This window comes from Erythranthe guttata, chromosome 11 (genome assembly GCF_056151865.1).
Source record: "Erythranthe guttata isolate IM_541 chromosome 11, IM_541, whole genome shotgun sequence".
Classification (NCBI taxonomy): domain Eukaryota; kingdom Viridiplantae; phylum Streptophyta; class Magnoliopsida; order Lamiales; family Phrymaceae; genus Erythranthe; species Erythranthe guttata.
The window spans coordinates 11,244,682-11,267,845 of record NC_142543.1 but is presented as its reverse complement, the minus strand read 5'-3'; positions in this window follow the sequence as shown (position 1 = coordinate 11,267,845).

Here is a 23,164-nt window from a genome sequence, read left to right as displayed (position 1 = left end):
ATCTTTTGTAGCGAGTGTTTTTGTGCATGTTTTTTGATGCGCATTCGTGTCCTCGAACTGTAGCGGGTATTTTCATGATCGCTTTTGGAATCCAATTTGAACATGTTCGAGTCCGAATTTGGAAATTTGACATTAGACAGGAATTGTAGCCAGCTGAAATAGCTTTCTAATGCCGCCTGAACCAGTTGATTTGGAGTTCGGATGAGAAAGTTATGCTCGAATTCGTGGACACTACCGAAGATGTTGAGGGGTCCTCTCTTCTAATTTGATTTTATTTTCCTAATTGCAACTCTTTTCTTCCTCTTTGATCATTTTTGCTTCATGGACACCTAATTATCAATTTGTACCTATAGAAAACTAAATCCACCAATTAAAACATAAATATAAATTAATCCATAAAAAAATCCACGTAAACGTAAACTGTTGGGTTTCGGGCACGTGTACGCAGCGGAAAACAAAAATTTTGTGCGATTTAAACGACTTTAAAGCACATAAGCACACGCCCGATAAATTAAATCAATTAATTGCGTACCTTTGCGCTTCCAGCGAAATTAAAACAACATACATGCTAAATAATTTAACCGAATTTAAATCAATTAACATGCTCGCGTTTAAACCAATTAACATGCTTGCAACGATTAAAACGATTACACATAATCACATAAAATCATACGATAGCAAACATGAATTCATAGTTTAAACGTAGACGAATCGAAACAAGGGATTCGAGTGTTTACCTCTTGAATCGTGAGGTAGAAGCGTTTAGCAAGTCGAGATTGCTACGGAAACCAATCCGTACAATCGGGGCAGCAGTGGTGCAGCAGCAGCGGCGGTGAGAAGGCTACGGCGGCGCGTGAATTTCACGCGCGGTCTTCCGGGGCGGCGCGTGGGGCAGCGTGCGGCTTCGGCTTGTGCGCAGCTCTTCGATTCCTCGATCTTCGATCTTCCTCCTCTCGGATTTCACCTCGTATACTTCGATCTACTAAACACGTGGCACTAGACACGTAATAGTTAGAATTAACGGAAGAAAAAGAAAGAAGAAAGGAGTACCGAAAGGGATCGGCCAATAGATGGCCGATTCCGGCGACGGAGGAGCGGCGACGGCGCGGTGGTGGCCGCGGGGAGAGTGGCCGAGAGAGAGAGGTGGACGGCCGCTAGGGTTAGGGTTTTCACTTGTTTGTGCAAGACCTATAAATCTTGTATTTATAGTGTCTTGCATAAAACCCTAGCGGGCTTAAGTTGGACCGGGCCCAACAACTTAAGTTCGCTAGTACTTTTACTTGCTCGTTTCTCTCAATCCAATGACCGAAAAATTGCAACTATTACATTTTCGGAATCATTATAATTTCCTCGTCATTACGAGTGCCATCTCTTATTTTCCAACTTTCCAAAAGCGGAAACCCTAGTTCAGTGCACTTTCTAAATTTGGAAACTTCCCGATTTAGAAAGTCCACTACAACGCTCGCCTATTCTTTTCATTTTCTTATTCTCATTCGTAATTCCAAATTACGAATGTTGGATTCAATCGTATTGACTTCCAATTATGCAAAGATAAACTATTTTATCTCTGACCGTTTATTCAAAGATCTCATGTGCACGAGCAGTGTGACCCTCGATGGTTCAGGTGTAAGCTAGCCGTGGGCCCACAACTCTTTGTGGTCAAAACTCGTCCCTTAGAGTTACAATTAAGATGAAGCTCGTTTCACCTTAATCACCCAACGAATCAAGATTGGCGTCTAGCAACTACGCGTCATGATTCCCTAGATACAAATGAAGTGCCTGCAAGAACCTTCAGATATAGTTAATGTACAGTACGGTCCCTTCGATTCATATGTCCCGATCGAACTAGAGGCATTGGTTCATCGAGACCTCTTTATATGTTCGATGACGGTGCGATCGTTCCAAGTGTTGTAATCGTCACGTGCAAGACTTAGAGAATCGAATTCTCTAATCATCACTTAGTCAGCTCTGGCCAGAGACTTAGAATGATTACAAACTTTCAGAACACACAGGACATCCAAGACTATTCTAGCGATCGAATCCCCGACTACAATGCACAGACCTCCCACTAGATTTCGGACTGCACGAACACTGGCCCTTGGGATGGTCCTCGGTGGAACTCAGGGACAGGTCACGATACAGCTGGTCCTCTAGTGAAGTCACGGTGATGTCTAGGTCATAAGGACTAATGGTGTACAACTATACCATAGATATCTCTACTCGATTATTGGGAACCACTTAGAGATTTCTAGGGTAAGGGAGTTCAGTGAACTCGTCAACTTACGAGCACCCACTTATGCATGCCGATATCACAATACCGTTTACTGATGAGATGCAGTACACATACACTAAGTGCTAGTCTTAACGGGAAAGGCCGATATCCTCATTAGTGGCGTAACCCTTCGACTAGGAACATGTTTAACAGTTATAATACTTAAGTAAATATCTCACGATCCTAACGATCAATTACTAGTACTTGTAATAACTGCAAGGACTATATCTATTCTTGTGACAAAGGGACAAAGATATAGAATGCCAAGGTGTTTAATCATTAATACGAATAAAGGTTCGTTTATTACAATAATAAATACGAAACACCACAGCCACATGTTGGCTTGTTGGTCACCTACTCTAACATAAACGTTGAGTGTTATTTCTACACTCCCTTGTATCTTTCGTATCTTGTGTTTTTGCCGTTGTTTGGTTATGCGTATTAAAGTGCTAGTGTTGTATTTCGTGTTTTTAAGAACGTTTTTGCGAATGTACTTGTGCCCATGTTTTTTTACATGTACGTTTATGCATGTCCATTTGAGCGAGTGTGTTAGTGCATGTTTGTTAATTTGTATTAATGTCCTAGGCTTGTAGTTTGTGTTTTCATGATCCTTTTTGCTAATGCACTTTTGCATGAGTACTTTTGTGCATGCTTTTGTACTTTTTCTTATGTGCGTATCTTTTGTAGCGAGTGTTTTTGTGCATGTTTTCTGATGCGCATTCGTGTCCTCGAACTGTAGCGGGTATTTTCATGATCGCTTTTGGAATCCAATTTTGAACATGTTCGAGTCCGAATTTGGAAATTTGACATTAGACAGGAATTGTAGCCAGCTGAAATAGCTTTCTAATGCCACCATAACCAGTTGATTTGGAGTCCTGATGAGAAAGTTATGCTCTACTTCGTGGACACTATCGAAGATGTTGACGGAACCTCTCTTCTAATTTGATTTTATTTTCCTAATTGCAACTCTTTTCTTACTCTTTGATCATTTTTGCTTCATGGACACCTATTTATCAATTGCTACCAATAGAATACTAAATACACCACTTACAACAGCAATATAAATTAATCCATAAAAAAATCCACGTAAACGTAAAGGTTGAGTGTTATTTCAACACTCCACTATATCTTTTGTATCGAGTGTTTTTGCTGTTGTTTGGTTATGCGTATTAAAGTCCTAGTGTTGTATTTCGTGTTTTTAAGAACGTTGTTGCGAATGCACTTTTGGGCATGTTTTTTTACATGTACGTTTGTGCATGTCAATTTGTGCGAGTGTGTTTGTGCATGTTTGTTGATTTGTATTAATGTCCTAGGATTATAGTTTGTGTTTTCATCATCCCTTTTGCGAATGCACTTTTGCGTGAGTACTTTGGTGCATGATTTTATACTTTTAGTTATGTGCATATCTTTTGTAGCGAGTGTTTTTGTGCAAGTTTCTTGATGCGCATTCGTGTCCTCGATATGTAGCGGGTATTTTCATGATCGCTTTTGGAATCCAATTTTGAACATGTTCGAGTCCGAATTTGGAAATTTGACATTAGACAGGAATTGTAGGCAGCTGAAATAGCTTTCTAATGCCACCAGAACTAGTTGATTTGGAGTCCGGGTGAGAAAGTTATGCTCGACTTCGTGGACACTACCGAAGATGTTGAGGGATCCTCTCTTCTAATTTGATTTTATTTTCCTAATTGCAACTCTTTTCTTACTCTTTGATCATTTTTGCTTCATGGACACCTAATTATCAATTGCTACCTATTGAATACTAAATACACCAATTAAAACAGCAATATAAATTAATCCATAAAAAAATCCACGTAAACGTAAACGTTGAGTGTTATTTCAACACTCCACTATATCTTTTGTATCGAGTGTTTTTGCTGTTGTTTGGTTATGCGTATTAAAGTCCTAGTGTTGTATTTCGTGTTTTAAAGAATGTTGTTGTGAATGCACTTTTGCGCATGTTTTTTTACATGTACGTTTGTAAATTTCAATTTGAGCGAGTGTGTTTGTGCATGTTTGTTGATTTGTATTAATGTCCTAGGATTATAGTTTGTGTTTTCATCATCCCTTTTGCAAATGCACTTTTGCGTGAGTACTTTGGTGCATGATTTTGTACTTTTAGTTATGTGCGTATCTTTTGTAGTTTTTGTGCACGTTTCTTGATGCGCATTCGTGTCCTCGATATGTAGCGGGTATTTTCATGATCGCTTTTGAAATCCAATTTTGACGATGTTCGAGTCTGAATTTGGAAATTTGACATTAGACATGAATTGTAGCCAGTTGAAATAGCTTTCTAATGCCGCCGGAACCAGTTGATTTGGATTCCGGAAGAGAAAGTTATGCTCGACTTCGTGGACACTACCGAAGATGTTGAGGGATCCTCTCTTCTAATTTGATTTTATTTTCCTAATTGCAACTCTTTTCTTACTCTTTGATCATTTTTGCTTCATGGACACCTAATTATCAATTTGTACCTATAGAATACTAAATCCACCAATTAAAACAGAAATATAAATTAATCCATAAAAAAATCCACGTAAACGTAAACGTTGACGGTTATTTCTACACTCCACTGTATCTTTTGTATCCAGTGTTTTTGCTGTTGTTTGGTTATGCGTATTAAAGTCCTAGTGTTGTATTTCGTGTTTTTAAGAACGTTTTTGCGAATGCACTTTTGCGCATGTTTTTGTACATGTACGTTTGTGCATGTCCATTTGAGCGAGAGTGTTAGTGCATGTTTGTTGATTTGTATTAATGTCCTAGGATTGTAGTTTGTGTTTTCATCATCCCTTTTGCGAATGCACTTTTGCGTGAGTACTTTGGTGCATGATTTTGTACTTTTAGTTATGTGCGTATCATTTGTAGCGAGTGTTTTTGGGCACATTTCTTGATGCGCATTCGTGTCCTCGAACTGTAGCGGGTATCTTCATGATCGCTTTTGGAATCCAATTTTGACCATGTTCGAGTCCGAATTAGGAAATTTGACATTAGACAGGAATTGTAGCCAGCTGAAATATCTTTATACTGCCGCCGCAACCAGTTGATTTGGAGTCCGAATGAGAAAGTTATGCTCGACTTCGTGGACACTACCGAAGATGTTGAGGGATACTCTTTCCTAATTTGATTATTTTCCTAATTGCAACTCTTTTCTTACTCATTGATCATTTTTGCTTCATGGACACCTAATTATCAATTTGTACCTATAGAATACTAAATCCACCAATTAAAACATAAATATAAATTAATCCATAAAAAAGTCCACGTAAACGTAAATGTTGAGTGTTTTTGCTGTTGTTTGGTTATGCGTATTAAAGTTATTGTATTGTATTTCGTGTTTTTATGAACGTTGTTGCGAATGCACTTTTGCGCATGGTTTTTTACATGTACGTTTGAGCATGTCCATTTGAGCGAGTGTGTTTGTGGATTTGTATTAATGTCCTAGGATTGTAGTTTCTGTTTTCATGATCCTTTTTGCGAATGCACTTTTGCGTGAGTACTTTTGTGCATGATTTTGTACTTTTACTTATCTCCGTATCTTTTGTAGCGAGTGTTTTTGTGGACGTTTCATGATGCGCATTCGTGTCCTCGAACTGTAGCGGATATTTTCATGATCGCTTTTGGAATCCAATGTTGACAATGTTCGAGTCCGAATTTGGAAATTTGACATTAGACAGGAATTGTAGCCAGCTGAAATAGCTTTCTAATGCCGCCGCAACCAGTTGATTTGGAGTCCGGATGAGAAAGTTATGCTCGACTTCGTGGACACTTCCAGAGATGTTGAGGGTTCCTCTCTTCTAATTTGATTTTATTTTCCAAATTGCAACTCTTTTCTTACTCTTTGATCATTTTTGCTTCATGGACACCTAATTGTAAATTTCTACCTATAGAATACTGAATCCACCAATTAAAAAAGAAATATAAATTAATCCATAAAAAAATCCACGTAAACGTAAACGTTGAGTGTTATTTCTACACTCCACTGTATCTTTTGTATCGAGTGTTTTTTGTGTTGTTTGGTTATACGTATTAAAGTCCTAGTGTTGTATTTCGTGTCTTTATGAACGTTGTTGCGAATGCACTTTTGCGCATGTTTTTTAACATGTACTTTTGTGCATGTCCATTTGAGCGAGTGTGTTTGTGCATGTTTGTTGATTTGTATTAATGTCCTAGGATTGTAGTTTGTGGTTTCATGATCCTTTTTGCGAATGCACTTTTGCTTGAGTACTTTTGTGCATGATTTTGTACGTTTACTAATGTGCGTATCTTTTGTAGCGAGTGTTTTTGTGCACGTTTCTTGATGCGCATTCGTGTCCTCGAACTGTAGCGGGTATTTCGTGATCGCTTTTGGAATCCAATTTTGACCAAGTTCGAGTCCGAATTTGGAAATTTGACATTAGACAGGAATTAGAGCCAGCTGAAATAGCTTTCTAATGCCGACATAACTAGTTGATTTGGAGTCCGGATGAGAAAGTTATGCTCGAGTTCGTGGACACTACCGAAGATGTTGAGGGGTCCTCTCTTCTAATTTGATTTTATTTTCCTAATTGCAACTCTTTTCTTACTCTTTGATCATTTTTGCTTCATGGACACCTAATTATCAATTTGTACCTATAGATTACTAAATCCACCAATTAAAACAGAAATATAAATTAATCCCTAAAAAAATCCACGTAAACGTAAACGTTGAGTGTTATTTCTACACTCCACTGTATCTTTTGTATCCGGTGTTTTTGTTGTTATTTGGTTATGCGTATTAAAGTCCTAGTGTTGTATTTCATGTTCTTATGAACGTTGTTGGAATGCACTTTTGCGCATATTTTTTTACATGTACGTTTGTGCATGTCGATTTGAGCGAGTGTGTTAGTGCATGTTTGTGGATTTGTATTAATGTCCTAGGATTGTAGTTTGTGTTTTCATGATCATTTTTGCGAATGCACTTTTGCGTGAGTACTTTTTTGCATGCTTTTGTACTTTTTCTTATGTGCGTATCTTTTGTAGCGAGTGTTATTGAGCGTGTTTTTTGATGCGCATTCGTGTCCTCGAACTGTAGCACGTATTTTCATGATCGCTTTTGGAATCCAATTTTGACCAAGTTCTAGTCCGTATTTGGAAATTTGACATTAGGCAGGGATTGTAGCCAGCTGAAATAGCTTTCTAATGCCGCCAGAACCAGGTTATTTGGAGTCTGGATGAGAATGTTATGCTCGACATCGTGGACACTACCGAAGATGTTGAGGGATCCTCTCTTCTAATTTGATTTTATTTTCCTAATTGGAACTCTTTTCTTACTCTTTGATCATTTTTGCTTCATGGACACCTAATTATCAATTTGTACCTATAGAATACTAAATCCACCAATTAAAACAGAAATATAAATTAATCCATAAAAAAATCCACGTAAACGTAAACGTTGAGTGTTATTTCTACACTCCACTGTATCTTTTGTATCCAGTGTTTTTGTTGTTGTTTGGTTATGCGTATTAAAGTCCTAGTGTTGTATTTCGTGTTTTTATGAACGTTGTTGCGAATGCACTTTTGCGCATATTTTTTACATGTACGTTTGTGCATGTCCATTTGAGCGAGTGTGTTTGTGCATGTTTGTGGATTTGTATTGATGTCCTAGGATTGTAGTTTGTGTTTTCATGATCCTTTTTGCGAATGCACTTTTGCGTGAGTACTTTTGTGCATGATTTTGTACTTTTACTTATGTGTGTATCTTTTGTAGCGAGTGTTTTTGTGCATGTTTTTTGATGCGCATTCGTGTCCTCGAACTTTAGCAAGTATTTTCATGGTCGCTTTTGGAATCCAATTTTGACCAAGTTCGAGTTCGAATTTGGAAATTTGAGATTAGACAGGAATTGTAGCCAGCTGAAATAGCTTTCTTATGCCGCTGGAATTAGTTGATTTGGAGTCCGGATGAGAAAGTTATGCTCGAGTTCGTGGACAATACCGAAGATGTTGAGGGATCCTCTTTTCTAATTTGATTTTATATTCCTAATTGCAACTCCTTTCTTACTCTTTGATCATTTTTGCTTCATGGACGCCCAATTATCAATTTCTACCTATAGAATACTAAATCAACCAATTAAAACCGAAATATAAATTAATCCATAAAAAAATCGACGTAAACGTAAACATTGAGTGTTATTTCTACACTCCACTGTATCTTTTGTATCCAGTGTTTTTGCTATTGTTTGGTTATGCGTATTAAAGTCCTAGTGTTGTATTTCGTGTTTTTAAGAACGTTGTTGCGAATGCACTTTTGCGCATGTTTTTTTACATGTACGTTTGTGCATGTCCATTTGAGCGAGTGTGTTTGTGCATGTTTGTTGATTTGTATTAATGTCCTAGGATTGTAATTTGCGTTTTCATGATCCTTTTTGCGAATGCACTTTTTCGTGAGTACTTTTGTGCATGATTTTGTACTTTTAGTTATGTGCGTATCTTCTGTAGGGAGTGTTTTTGTGCACGTTTCTTGATGCGCATTCGTGTCCTGGAACTGTAGCGGGTATTTTCATGATCGCTTTTGGAATCCAATTTTGACCATGTTCGAGTCTGAATTTGGAAATTTAACATTAGACGAGAATTGTAGCCAGTTGAAATAGCTTTCTAATTCCGCCGGAACCAGTTGATTTAGAGACCGGATGAGAAATTTATGCTCAACTTCGTGGACACTACCGAAGATGTTGAGGGATCCTCTCTTCTAATTTGATTTTATTTTCCTAATTGCAACTCTTTTCTTACTCTTTGATCATTTTTGCTTCATGGACACCTAATTATCAATTTGTACCTATAGAATACTAAATCCACCAATTAAAACAGAAATATAAATTAATCCATAAAAGAATCCACATAACGTAAACGTTGAGTGTTATTTCTACACTCCACTGTATCTTTTGTATCCAGTTTTTTTGCTGTTGTTTGGTTGTGCGTATTAAAGTCCTAGTGTTGTATTTTGTGTTTTTAAGAACGTTTTTGCGAATGCACTTTTGCGCATGTTTTTTTACATGTAAATTTGTGCATGTCGATTTGAGCGAGTGTGTTATTGCATGTTTGGTTATTTGTATTAATGTCCTAGGATTGTAGTTTGTGTTTTCATGATCCTTTTTGCGAATGCACTTTTGCGTGAGTTCTTTTGTGCATGCTTTTGTACTTTTTCTTATGTGCGTATCTTTTCTAGCGAGTGTTCTTGTGCATGTTTTTTTATGCGCATTCGTGTCCTTGAAGTGTAGCACGTATTTTCATGATCGCTTTTGGAATCCAATTTTGCCCAAGTTCGAGTCCGAATTTGGAAATTTGACATTAGACAGGAATTGTAGCCAGCTGAAATAGCTTTTTAATGCCGCCAGAACTAGTTGAATTGGAGTTTGGATGAGAAAGTTATGCTCCAGTTCGTGGACACTACCGAAGATGTTGAGGGATCCTCTTTTCTAATTTGATTTTATTGTTCTAATTGCAACTCTTTTCTTACTCTTTGATCATTTTTGCTTCATGGACACCTAATTACCAATTTGTACCTATAGAATACTAAATCTACCAATTAAAACAGAAATATAAATTAATCCATAAAAAAATCCACGTAAACGTAAACGTTGAGTGTTATTTCTACACTCCACTGTATCTTTTGTATCCATTGTTTTTGTTGTTGTTTGGTTATGCGTATTAAAGTCCTAGTGTTTTATTTCGTGTTTTTAAGAACGTTTTTGCGAATTCACTTTTGCGCATGTTTTTTTACATGTAAGTTTGTGCATGGAGATTTGAGCGAGTGTGTTAGTGCATGTTTGTTGATTTGTATTAATGTCCTAGGATTGTAGTTTGTGTTTTCATGATCATATTTGCGAATGCACTTTTGCGTGAGTACTTTTTTGCATGCTTTTGTACATTTTCTTATGTGCGTATCTTTTGTAGCGAGTGTTTTTGTGCATGTTTTTTGATGCGCATTCGTGTCCTCGAACTGTAGCGGGTATTTTCATGGTCGCTTTTGGAATCCAAATGTGATCATGTTCGAGTCCGAATTTGGAAATTTGACATAAGACAGGAATTGTAGCCAGCTGAAATAGCTTTCTAATGCCGCCAGAACCAGTTGATTTGGAGTTCGGATGAGAAAGTTATGCTCGAATTCGTGGACACTACCGAAGATGTTGAGGGATCCTCTCTTCTAATTTGATTTTATTTTCCTAATTGCAATTCTTTTCTTACTCTTTGATCATTTTTGCTTCATGGACACCTAATTATCAATTTGTACCTATAGAAAACTAAATCCACCAATTAAAACAGAAATATAAATTAATCTATAAAAAAATCCACGTAAACGTAAACGTTGAGTGTTATTTCTACACTCCACTGTATCTTTTGTATCTTGTGTTTTTCCTGTTGTTTGGTTATGCGTATTAAAGTCCTAGTGTTATATTTCGTGTTTTTAAGAACGTTTTTTCGAATACACTTGTGCCCATGTTTTTTTACATGTACGTTTGTGCATGTCCATTTGAGCGAGTGTGTTATTGCATGTTTGGTTATTTGAATTAATGTCCTAGGATTGTAGTTTGTGTTTTCATGATCCTTTTTGCGAATGTACTTTTGCGTGAGTACTTTTGTGCATGCTTTTGTACTTTTTCTTATGTGCGTATCTTTTGTAGCGAGTGTTCTTGTGCATGTTTTTTTATGCGCATTCGTGTCCTCGAACTGTGGCACGTATTTTCATGATCGCTTTTGGAATCCAATTTTGACCAAGTTCGAGTCCGAATTTGGAAATTTGACATTAGACAAGAATTAGAGCCAGCTGCAATAGCTTTCTAATGCCGACGGAACTAGTTGATTTGGAGTCCGGATGAGAAAGTTATGCTCGAGTTCGTGGACACTACCGAAGATGTTGAGGGATCCTCTCTTCTAATTTGATTTTATTTTCCTAATTGCAACTCTTTTCTTACTCTTTGATCATTTTTGCTTCATGGACACCTAATTATCAATTTGTACCTATAGAATACTAAATCCACCAATTAAAACAGAAATATAAATTAATCCCTAAAAAAATCCACGTAAACGTAAACGTTGAGTGTTGTTTCTACACTCCACTGTATCTTTTGTATCCGGTGTTTTTGTTGTTGTTTGGTTATGCGTATTAAAGTCTTAGTGTTGTATTTCCTGTTTTTATGAACGTTGTTGGAATGCACTTTTGCGCATATTTTTTTACATGTACGTTTGTGCATGTCGATTTGAGCGAGTGTGTTAGTGCATGTTTGTGGATTTGTATTAATGTCCTAGGATTGTAGTTTTTGTTTTCATGATCATTTTTTCTAATGCACTTTTGCGTGAGTACTTTTTTGCATGCTTTTGTACTTTTTCTTATGTGCGTATCTTTTGTAGCGAGTGTTATTGAGCGTGTTTTTTGATGCGCATTCGTGTCCTCGAACTGTAGCACGTATTTTCATGATCGCTTTTGAAATCCAATTTTGACCATGTTCTAGTCCGAATTTGGAAATTTGACATTAGGTAGGGATTGTAGCCAGCTGAAATAGCTTTCTAATGCCGCCAGAACAAGGTTATTTGGAGTGTGGATGAGAATGTTATGCTCGACATCGTGGACACTACCGAAGATGTTGAGGGATCCTCTCTTCTAATTTGATTTTATTTTCCTAATTGGAACTCTTTTCTTACTCTTTGATCATTTTTTCTTCATGGACACCTAATTATCAATTTGTACCTATAGAATACTAAATCCACCAATTAAAACATAAATATAAGTTAATCCATAAAAAAATCCACGTAAACGTAAACGTGGAGTGTTATTTCTACACTCCACTGTATCTTTTGTATCCAGTGTTTTTGTTGTTGTTTGGTTATGCGTATTAAACTCCTAGTGTTGTATTTCGTGTTTTAAGAATGTTTTTGCGAATGCACTTTTGCGCATGTTTTTTTATATGTACGTTTGTGCACGTCCGTTTGAGCGAGTGTGTTTGTGCATATTTGTTGATTTGTATTAATGTCCTAGGATTGTAGTTTGTGTTTTCATGATCCTTTTTGTGAATGCATTTTTGCATGAGTACTTTTGTGCATGATTTTATACTTTTACTTATGTGCGTATCTTTTGTAGCGAGTGTTTTTTAGCACGTTTCTTGATGCGCATTCGTGTCCTAGAACTGTAGCGGGTATTTTGATGTTCGCTTTTGGAATCCAAATGTGACCATGTTCGAGTCCGAATTTGGAAATTTGACATTAGACAGGAATTGTAGCTAGCTGAAATAGCTTTCTAATGCCGCCGGAACCAAGTGATTTGGAGTTCGGATGAAAATGTTATGCTTGACTTCGTGGACACTACTCAAGATGTTGAGGGATCCTCTTTTCTAATTTGATTTTATTTTCCTAATTGCAACTCTTTTCTTACTCTTTGATCATTTTTGCTTCATGGACACCTAATTATCAATTTGTACCTATAGAATACTAAATCCACCAATTAAAATATACATATAAATTAATCCAGTAAAAATCCACGTAAAAGTAAACGTGGAATGTTATTTCTACACCCCACTGTATCTTTTGTATCCAGTGTTTTTGTTGTTGTTTGGTTATGCGTATTAAAGTCCTAGTGTTGTATTTCGTGTTTTTACGAACGTTGTTGCGAATGCACTTTTGCGCATATTTTTTACATGTACGTTTGTGCATGTCCATTTGAGCACGTTTCTTGATGCGCACTCGTGTCGTGGAACTGTAGCGGGTATGTTCATGATCGCTTTTGGAATCCAATTTTGACCATGTTCGAGTCCGAATTTGGAAATTTGACAGTAGACAGGAATTGTAGCCAGCGGAAATAGCTTTCTAATGCCGCCTGAACTAGTTGATTTGGAGTCCGGATGAGAAAGTTATGCTCGACTTCGTGGCACTACCGAAGATGTTGAGGGATCCTCTCTTCTAATTTCAATTTATTTTCCTAATTGCAACTATTTTCTTACTCTTTGATCATTTTTGCTTCATGGACACCTAATTATCAATTTGTACCTATAGAATACTAAATCCACCAATTAAAACAGAAAGATAAATTAATCCATAAAAAATCCACGTAAACGTAAACGTTGAGTGTTATTTCTACACTCCACTATATCTTTTGTATCCAGTGTTTTTGCTATTGTTTGGTTATGCGTATTAAAGTCCTAGTCTTGTATTTCGTGTTTTTAAGAACGTTTTTGCGAATGCACTTTTGCACATGTTTTTTTACATGTACGTTTGTGCATGTCGATTTGAGCGAGTGTGTTAGTGCATGCTTGTTGATTTGTATTAATGTCCTAGGATTGTAGTTTGTGTTTTCATGATCCTTTTTGCGAATGCACTTTTGCGTGAGTACTTTTGTGCATGCTTTTGTACTTTTTCTTATGTGCTTATCTTTTGTAGCGAGTGTTTTTGTGCACGTTTTTTGATTCCTATTCCTGTCCTTGAACTGTAGCGGGTATTTTCATGATCGCTTTTAGAATCCAATTTTGACCATGTTCGAGTCCGAATTTGGAAATTTGACAGTAGACAGGAATTGTTGCCAGCGGAAATAGCTTTCTAATGCCGCCAGAACTAGTTGATTTGGAGTCCGGATGAGAAAGTTATGCTCGACTTCGTGGCACTACCGAAGATGTTGAGGGATCCTCTCTTCTAATTTCAATTTATTTTCCTAATTGCAACTATTTTCTTACTCTTTGATCATTTTTGCTTCATGGACACCTAATTATCAATTTGTACCTATAGAATACTAAATCCACCAATTAAAACAGAAAGATAAATTAATCCATAAAAAATCCATGTAAACGTAAACGTTGAGTGTTATTTCTACACTCCACTATATCTTTTGTATCCAGTGTTTTTGCTGTTGTTTGGTTATGCGTATTAAAGTCCTAGTGTTGTATTTCGTGTTTTTAAGAACGTTTTTGCGAATGCACTTTTGCGCATGTTTTTTTACATGTACGTTTGTGCATGTCGATTTGAGCGAGTGTGTTAGTGCATGTTTGTTGATTTGTTTTAATGTCCTAGGATTGTAGTTTGTGTTTTCATGATCCTTTTTGCGAATGCACTTTTGCGTGAGTACTTTTGTGCATGCTTTTGTACTTTTTCTTATGTGCTTATCTTTTGTAGCGAGTGTTTTTGTGCACGTTTTTTGATGCCCATTCGTGTCCTTGAACTATAGCGGGTATTTTCATGATCGCTTTTGGAATCCAATTTTGACCATGTTCGAGTCCGAATTTGAAAATTTAACATTAGACAGGAATTGTGGCCAGCTGAAATAGCTTTCTAATGCCGCCGGAACAAAATGATTTGGAGTCCGGATGAGAAAGTTATGCTCGAATTCGTGGACACTACCGGAGATGTTGAGGGTTCCTCTCTTCTAATTTGATTTTATTTTCCTAATTGCAACTCTTTTCTTACTCTTTGATCATTTTTGCTTCATGGACACCTAATTATCAATTTGAACCTATAGAATACTAAATCCACCAATTAAAACAGAAATATAAATTAATCCATAAAAAAATCCACGTAAACGTAAACGTTGAGTGTTATTTCTACACTCCACTGTATCTTTTGTATCTAGTGTTTTTGTTGTTGTTTGGTTATGCGTATTAAACTGGTAGTGTTGTATTTCGTGTTTTTAAGAACGTTTTTGCGAATGCACTTTTGCGCATGTTTTTTTATATGTACGTTTGTGCATGTCCGTTTGAGCGAGTGTGTTTGTGCATGTTTGTTGATTTGTATTAATGTCCTAGGATTGTAGTTTGTGTTTTCATGATCCTTTTTGTGAATGCATTTTTGCATGAGTACTTTTGTGCATGATTTTATACTTTTACGTATGTGCGTATCTTTTGTAGCGAGTGTTTTTTAGCACGTTTCTTGATGCGCATTCGTGTCCTAGAACTGTAGCGGGTATTTTGATGTTCGCTTTTGGAATCCAAATGTGACCATGTTCGAGTCTGAATTTGGAAATTTGACATTAGACAGGAATTGTAGCTAGCTGAAATAGCTTTATAATGCCGCCGGAACCAAGTGATTTGGAGTCCGGATGAAAATGTTATGCTTGACTTCGTGGACACTACTCAAGATGTTGAGGGATCCTCTTTTCTAATTTGAGTTTATTTTCCTAATTGCAACTCTTTTCTTACTCTTTGATCATTTTTGCTTCATGGACACCTAATTATCAATTTGTAACTATAGAATACTAAATCCACCAATTAAAACATAAATATAAATTAATAAAAAAAAAATCCACGTAAAAGTAAATGTGGAGTGTTATTTCTACATTCCAATGTATCTTTTGTATCCAGTGTTTTTGCTTATTTTTGTTTATGCGTATTAAAGTCCTAGTGTTGTATTTCGTGTTTTTATGAACGTTGTTGCGAATGCACTTTTGCGCATATTTTTTACATGTACGTTTGTGCATGTCCATTTGAGCGAGTGTGTTTGTGCATGTTTGTGGATTTGTATTGATGTCCTAGGATCGTAGTTTGTGTTTTCATGATCTTTTTTGCGAATGCACTTTTGCGTGAGTACTTTTGTGCATGATTTTGTACTTTTACTTATTTGTGTATCTTTTGTAGCGAGCGTTTTTGTGCACGTTTCTTGATGCGCACTCGTGTCGTGGAACTGTAGCGGGTATTTTCATGATCGCTTTTGGAATCCAATTTTGACCATGTTCGAGTCCGAATTTGGAAATTTGACATTAGACTGGACTTGTAGCCAGCGGAAATAGCTTTCTAATGCCGCCAGAACTAGTTGATTTGGAGTCCGGATGAGAAAGTTATGCTCGACTTCGTGGCACTACCGAAGATGTTGAGGGATCCTCTCTTCTAATTTGAATTTATTTTCCTAATTGCAACTATTTTCTTACTCTTTGATCATTTTTGCTTCATGGACACCTAATTATCAATTTGTACCTATAGAATAGTAAATCCACCAATTAAAACAGAAAGATAAATTAATCCATAAAAAATCCACGTAAACGTAAACGTTGAGTGTTATTTCTACACTCCACTATATCTTTTGTATCCAGTGTTTTTGATGTTGTTTGGTTATGCGTATTAAAGTCCTAGTGTAATATTTCGTGTTTTTAAGAACGTTTTTGCGAATGCACTTTTGGGCATGTTTTTTTACATGTACGTTTGTGAATGTCCATTTGAGCGAGTGTGTTAGTGCATGTTTGTTGATTTGAATTAATATCCTAGGATTGTAGTTTGTGTTTTCATGATCCTTTTTTGCGAATGCACTTTTGCGTGAGTACTTTTGTGAATGCTTTTGTACTTTTTCTTATGTGCGTATCTTTTGTAGCGAGTGTTTTTGTGCATGTTTTTTGATGCGCATTCGTGTCCTCGAACTTTAGCAAGTATTTTCATGATCGCTTTTGGAATCCAATTTTGACCAAGTTCGAGTCCGAATTTGGAAATTTGACATTACACAGGAATTGTAGCCAGCTGAAATAGCTTTCTTATGCCGCCGGAACTAGTTGATTTGGAGTCCGGATGAGAAAGTTATGCTCGAGTTCGTGGACACTACCGAAGATGTTGAGGGATCCTCTTTTCTAATTTGATTTTATTTTCCTAATTGCAACTCTTTTCTTACTCTTTGATCATTTTTGCTTCATGGACGCCCAATTATCAATTTCTACCTGTAGAATACTAAATCAACCAATTAAAACAGAAATATAAATTAATCCAAAAAAAAATCGACGTAAACGTAAACGTTGAGTGTTATTTCTACACTCCACTGTATCTTTTGTATCCATTATTTTTGCTTTTGTTTGGTTATGCGTATTAAAGTCCTAGTGTTGTATTTCGTGTTTTTAAGAACGTTGTTGCGAATGCACTTTTGCGCATGTTTTTTTACATGTACGTTTGTGCATGTCCATTTGAGCGAGTGTGTTTGTGCATGTTTGTTGATTTGTATTAATGTCCTAGGATTGTAATTTGTGTTTTCATGATCCTTTTTGCGAATGCACTTTTTCGTCAGTACTTTTGTGCATGATTTTGTACTTTTAGTTATGTGCGTATCTTTTTTAGGGAGTGTTTTTGTGCACGTTTCTTGATGCGCATTCGTGTCCTGGAACAGTAGCGGGTATTTTCATGATCGCTTTTGGAATCCAATTTTGACCATGTTCGAGTCTGAATTTGGAAATTTAACATTAGACAGGAATTGTAGCCAGTTGAAATAGTTTTCTAATGCCGCCGGAACCAGTTGATTTAGAGACCGGATGAGAAAGTTATGCTCGATTTCGTGGACACTACCGAAGATGTTGAGGGATCCTCTCTTCTAATTTGATTTTATTTTCCTAATTGCAACTCTTTTCTTACTCTTTGATCATTTTTGCTTTATGGACACCTAATTATCAATTTGTACCTATAGAATACTAAATCCACCAATTAAAACAGAAATATAAATTAATCCATAAAAGAAGCCACGTAACGTAAACGTTGAGTGTTATTTCTACACTCCACTATATCTTTTGTATCCAGTGTTTTTGCTGTTGTTTGGTTGTGCGTATTAAAGTCCTAGTGTTGTATTTCGTGTTTTTAAGAACGTTTTTGCGAATGCACTTTTGCGCATGTTTTTTTACATGTAAATTTGTGCATGTCGATTTGAGCGAGTGTGTTATTGCATGTTTGGTTATTTGTATTAATGTCCTAGGATTGTAGTTTGTGTTTTCATGATCCTTTTTGCGAATGTACTTTTGCGTGAGTACTTTTGTGCATGCTTTTGTACTTTTTCTGATGTGCGTATCTTTTGTAGCGAGTGTTTTTGTGCATGTTTTTTGATGCGCATTCGTGTCCTCGAACTGTAGCCTGTATTTTCATGATCGCTTTTGGAATCCAATTTTGACCAAGTTCGAGTTCGAATTTGGAAATTTGACATTAGACAGGAATTGTAGCCAGCTGAAATAGCTTTCTAATGCCACCGGAACTAGTTGATTTGGAGTCCGGATGAGAAAGTTATGCTCGAGTTCGTAGACACTACCGAAGATGTTGAGGGATCCTCTCTTCTAATTTGATTTTATTTTCCTAATTGCAACTCGTTTCTTACTCTTTGATCATTTTTGCTTCATGGACACCTAATTATCAATTTGTACCTATAGAATACTAAATCCACCAATTAAAACAGAAATATAAATTAATCCATAAAAAAATCCACGTAAACGTAAACGTGGAGTGTTATTTCTACACTCCAATGTATCTTTTGTATCCAGTGTTTTTGCTGTTTTTTGTTTATGCGTATTAAAGTCCTAGTGTTGTATTTCGTGTTTTTATGAACGTTGTTGCGAATGCACTTTTGCGCATATTTTTTACATGTACGTTTGTGCATGTCCATTTGAGCGAGTGTGTTTGTGCATGTTTGTGGATTTGTATTGATGTCCTAGGATTGTAGTTTGTGTTTTCATGATCCTTTTTGCGAATGCACTTTTGCGTGAGTACTTTTGTGCATGATTTTGTACTTTTACTTATGTGTGTATCTTTTGTAGCGAGCGTTTTTGTGCACGTTTCTTGATGCGCACTCGTGTCGTGGAACTGTAGCGGGTATTTTCATGATCGCTTTTGGAATCCAATTTTGACCATGTTCGAGTCCGAATTTGGAAATTTTACATTATACTGGACTTGTAGCCAGCGGAAATAGCTTTCTAATGCCGCCAGAACTAGTTGATTTGGAGTCCGGATGAGAAATTTATGCTCGACTTCGTGGCACTACCGAAGATGTTGAGGGATCCTCTCTTCTAATTTGAATTTATTTTCCTAATTGCAACTATTTTCTTACTCTTTGATCATTTTTGCTTCATGGACACCTAATTATCAATTTGTACCTATAGAATAGTAAATCCACCAATTAAAACAGAAAGATAAATTAATCCATAAGAAATCCACGTAAACGTAAACGTTGAGTGTTATTTCTACACTCCACTGTATCTTTTGTATCCAGTGTTTTTCCTATTGTTTGGTTATGCGTATTAAAGTCCTTGTGTTGTATTTCGTCTTTTTAAGAACGTTTTTGCGAATGCACTTTTGCGCATGTTTTTTTACATGTACGTTTGTGCATGTCGATTTGAGCGAGTGTGTTAGTGCATGTTTGTTGATTTATATTAATGTCCTAGGATTGTAGTTTGTGTTTTCATGATCCTTTTTGCGAATGCACTTTTCCGTGATTACTTTTGTGCATGCTTTTGTACTTTTTCTTATGTGCGTATCTTTTGTAGCGAGTGTTTTTGTGCATGTTTTTTGATGCCCATTTGTATCCTTGAACTGTAGTAAGTATTTTCATGATTGCTTTTGGAATCCAATTTTGACCATGTTCGAGTCTGAATTTGGAAATTTGACATTAGACTGGAATTGTAGCCAGTTGAAATAGCTTTCTAATGCCGCCGGAACCAGTTGATTTTGAGTCCGATGCTCGACTTCGTGGACACTGTTGGGGATCGTGCATGTATACGCAGCGGAATTTAAAATTTTTTACATCGAACTAGTTTCGATTACATGCATAAACTAATCACATAGTCAACGTACCTTAACGCTTCCGCCATACATATGGTAATTTTCGATTTAATTGAAAAATACGTAAAACCGAAAATCACGAAACATGCTTATACTTCATTTCACAAAATCGAAACATGTAATCACGTATTACTCATGCTCATGAATCATAATTCATACAGAACATGCTCGAATTAATTTACGAAAGTTTCAATTCATTTACCTCTTGTAGCGTGCGATTTCGACGAATCGAAATCCTAGAACGAGTCACGTACAAGCTGCTATATACCACTCCTAGGGGCTGCAGGAACACCACCAAACGGCAGCTGGTCCGAAAGTGAGGCGACGGCGGCGCGTGTGTGTCAGTGGCGGCGGCGCGTGGGCGGTGCAGCGGCGCGTGCGGCGGTGCAGCGGCGGCGTGGCAATTCCGTTGGGGCAGCAGTTCCTCTCCAATTAGGTTTCACCTCGAATAAACGGATCTCCCCCTACTGTAGCACTAGATACAAAGGGGTTAGATAACAAAGGGAATACGATAGAGAAAGGAGAGGAAAAACCGGCGGATTCCAGCGGTGATCGGCGCCGGAGCGGCGGGGCAGCAGCGGCCGAGAGGCTGGACGGCTAGGGCTGGACGGCTAGGGCTGGACGGCTAGGGTTTTTGTGTGTAAAAATCTGATCTCAAACCCTTGTTTGAGGTCTATTTATACTTAGGGTTTTCAACCCTAGCGGGCTTAAGTCATTGGGCTTGACCCACTGATGCATTAAGCCCATCCCCTCGTCGGCCTCGTTTCTAATAAACGATCGTCCACAAAATTATAACAAAATTATATTTGTGACGAGCTCAAAGTCCTCGTCGATACGAGTGCCTCTTCGAAGTTTCCAATTTCCAAAATTGGAAACTTCCACTTCAGTGGACCTGCTAAATTGGGAAACTTCTCAATTTAGAAAGTTCACTAATTTCCGCATATCTCTTTCTCTACGTTTATTCCGACTCGTAATCCACAATCACGAATCTTGGACTCAATCATATTGACCTCCAACTTTGCAAAGATTAACATATTAATCTATGCTCATTGTTATCAAGGATCCATGTTACACGAGAAGTGTGACCCTCAATGGTTCAGGTGTATGCTAGCCGTGGGCTCACAACTCTTTGTGATTCGAACAACACATTGTTCTTATACGAACTCCTCCCAAGAGTCCTGATTAGAGTAAAACTCATTTTACCTAATCCCGATCAAATCGGTGCCCAACGAATCAAGATTGGCGTCTAGCAACTACGCATCATGATTCCCTAGATACAAATGAAGTGCCTGCAAGAACCTTATGATATAGTTAGCGTACAGTACGATCCTTTCGTAGCACATGTCCCGATTGAACTAGAGGCATTGGTTCACCGAGACCTCTTATAAAGTTCAATAACCGTGCGAACGTTCTAGGTATTATAAATCCGTTCGTGTGCGACTTAGGGAAATACATTTCCCTAATCACCCCACTATCAACTCTGGCCAGAGATTCCATGGATTATAAACCGTCAGAACACACAGGACATCCATGACTACTCAAGCGCTCGAATCCCCTACTACAATGCACAGACTTCACACTAGATTTCGGATTGCACGAACGTTGGCCCTTGGAGCGGTCCGCAGTGGGACTCAGGGACAGGTCACGATACAATCGGTCCTCTAGTGAAGTCACGGTGATGTCTGGGTCTTAAGGACTAATGGTGTACAACTATATCTTAGAAACCTATTACTCGATGAATGAGAACCACTTATAGATTTCTAGGGCGAGGGAGTTCAGTGAACTCATCCAGTATGAGCACCCACTCAAGTATGCCGATGTCACAACACCGAGGACTGATGAGACGCAGTACACATACACTAAGTTCTAGTCTCAAAAGGGAAAGGCCGGTATCCTCATTATTGGCGTAACCCATCGACTAGGAACAAGGTTTAACAGTTACATTACATTGCTGAGTTATCTCACCATTCTACTAGACCAACTCACAGTAATAGAGTAACTCGTTAGGACTATATCTATGCTGCTTGCATGGGATAACATATATAGAATGCCAAATAAGATATTTTATTATTAAGAACGAAAAACGATTGTTTTAGTACAAGGAAAAGAGAAAGACCACAACCACAAGTTGGCTTGCCGGTCACCTACTCTAACAATCTCCCACTTGACCTAAAGCCAACTACTCATAAATCTAAGTCCCATCGACTCTCGATGTTTCTCGTGGACTGATCCTGACAATGGCTTGGTGAAGGGATCTGCAATATTGTCCTCCGAGGTGACTCTGTCTAGCTTGACTTCACCTCTCTCTATGATCTCTCGGATCACATGGTATTTTCTCAACACGTGCTTCGACTTCTGATGAACTCTTGGTTCCTTAGCTTGCGCTACGGCTCCGTTGTTATCGCAGTACAGCCGTACTGGATCGCTAGCGTTCGGAAATACACCCAACTCTTGGATGAATTTCCTAATCCATGACCCTTCCTTTGAAGCATCTGATGCTGCAATATATTCAGCCTCGGTGGTGGAATCAGCCGTCGTGCCTTGTTTGGAACTCTTCCAACACACGGCACCTCCATTGACTTTGAATATATACCCCGAGTTTGACTTTGAGTCATCCACGTCCGATTGAAAACTAGAATCCGTGAAGCCTTCTAATTTCAACTCGGTATCCCCATAGACCAAAAACAAATCTCGAGTTCTTCGCAAGTACTTGAGAATGTCCTTCACAGCCTTCCAATGGGCTGGGCCGGGGTCGGACTGATTTCGAGAGACGAACCCCATGGGACATTGGCAAGAATCCCTTCTTGGATTCTTCCATGCTAAACCGTTTAAGAACGGTGTCTATGTACATGGAATGGGACAAGCCAAGCAATCTCCTCGATCTATCTCTATAGATCCGTATTCCCAATACGTAGGATGCTTCTCCCAAATCCTTCATCGAGAAACGTGTGGATAACCATACTTTAGTCGACTGCAACATCCCTACATCATTCCCAATGAGTAGTATGTCATCAACATAAAGTACAAGAAAAGTCACTGCACTCCCACTAACCTTCTTGTAGACACAAGGTTCCTCCGGGTTTTTCACAAATTCAAACTCTTTGATAGTTGTGTCGAACCTTTTGTTCCAACTACGGGATGCTTGTTTCAATCCATAAATGGATCGCTGGAGTTTGCAAACCTTTTGCTCATCTCCAGAAGATATGAAGCCTTCCGGCTGCGCCATGTAAATTTCTTCCTCAATGTCCCCATTAAGGAAAGCGGTCTTCACATCCATTTGCCATATCTCGTAGTCATACCACGCAGAGATGGCCAGCAAAATCCTAATGGACTTAAGCATAGCAACTGGAGAGAAGGTTTCCTCATAGTCAACTCCTTGCTTTTGAGTATAACCCTTCGC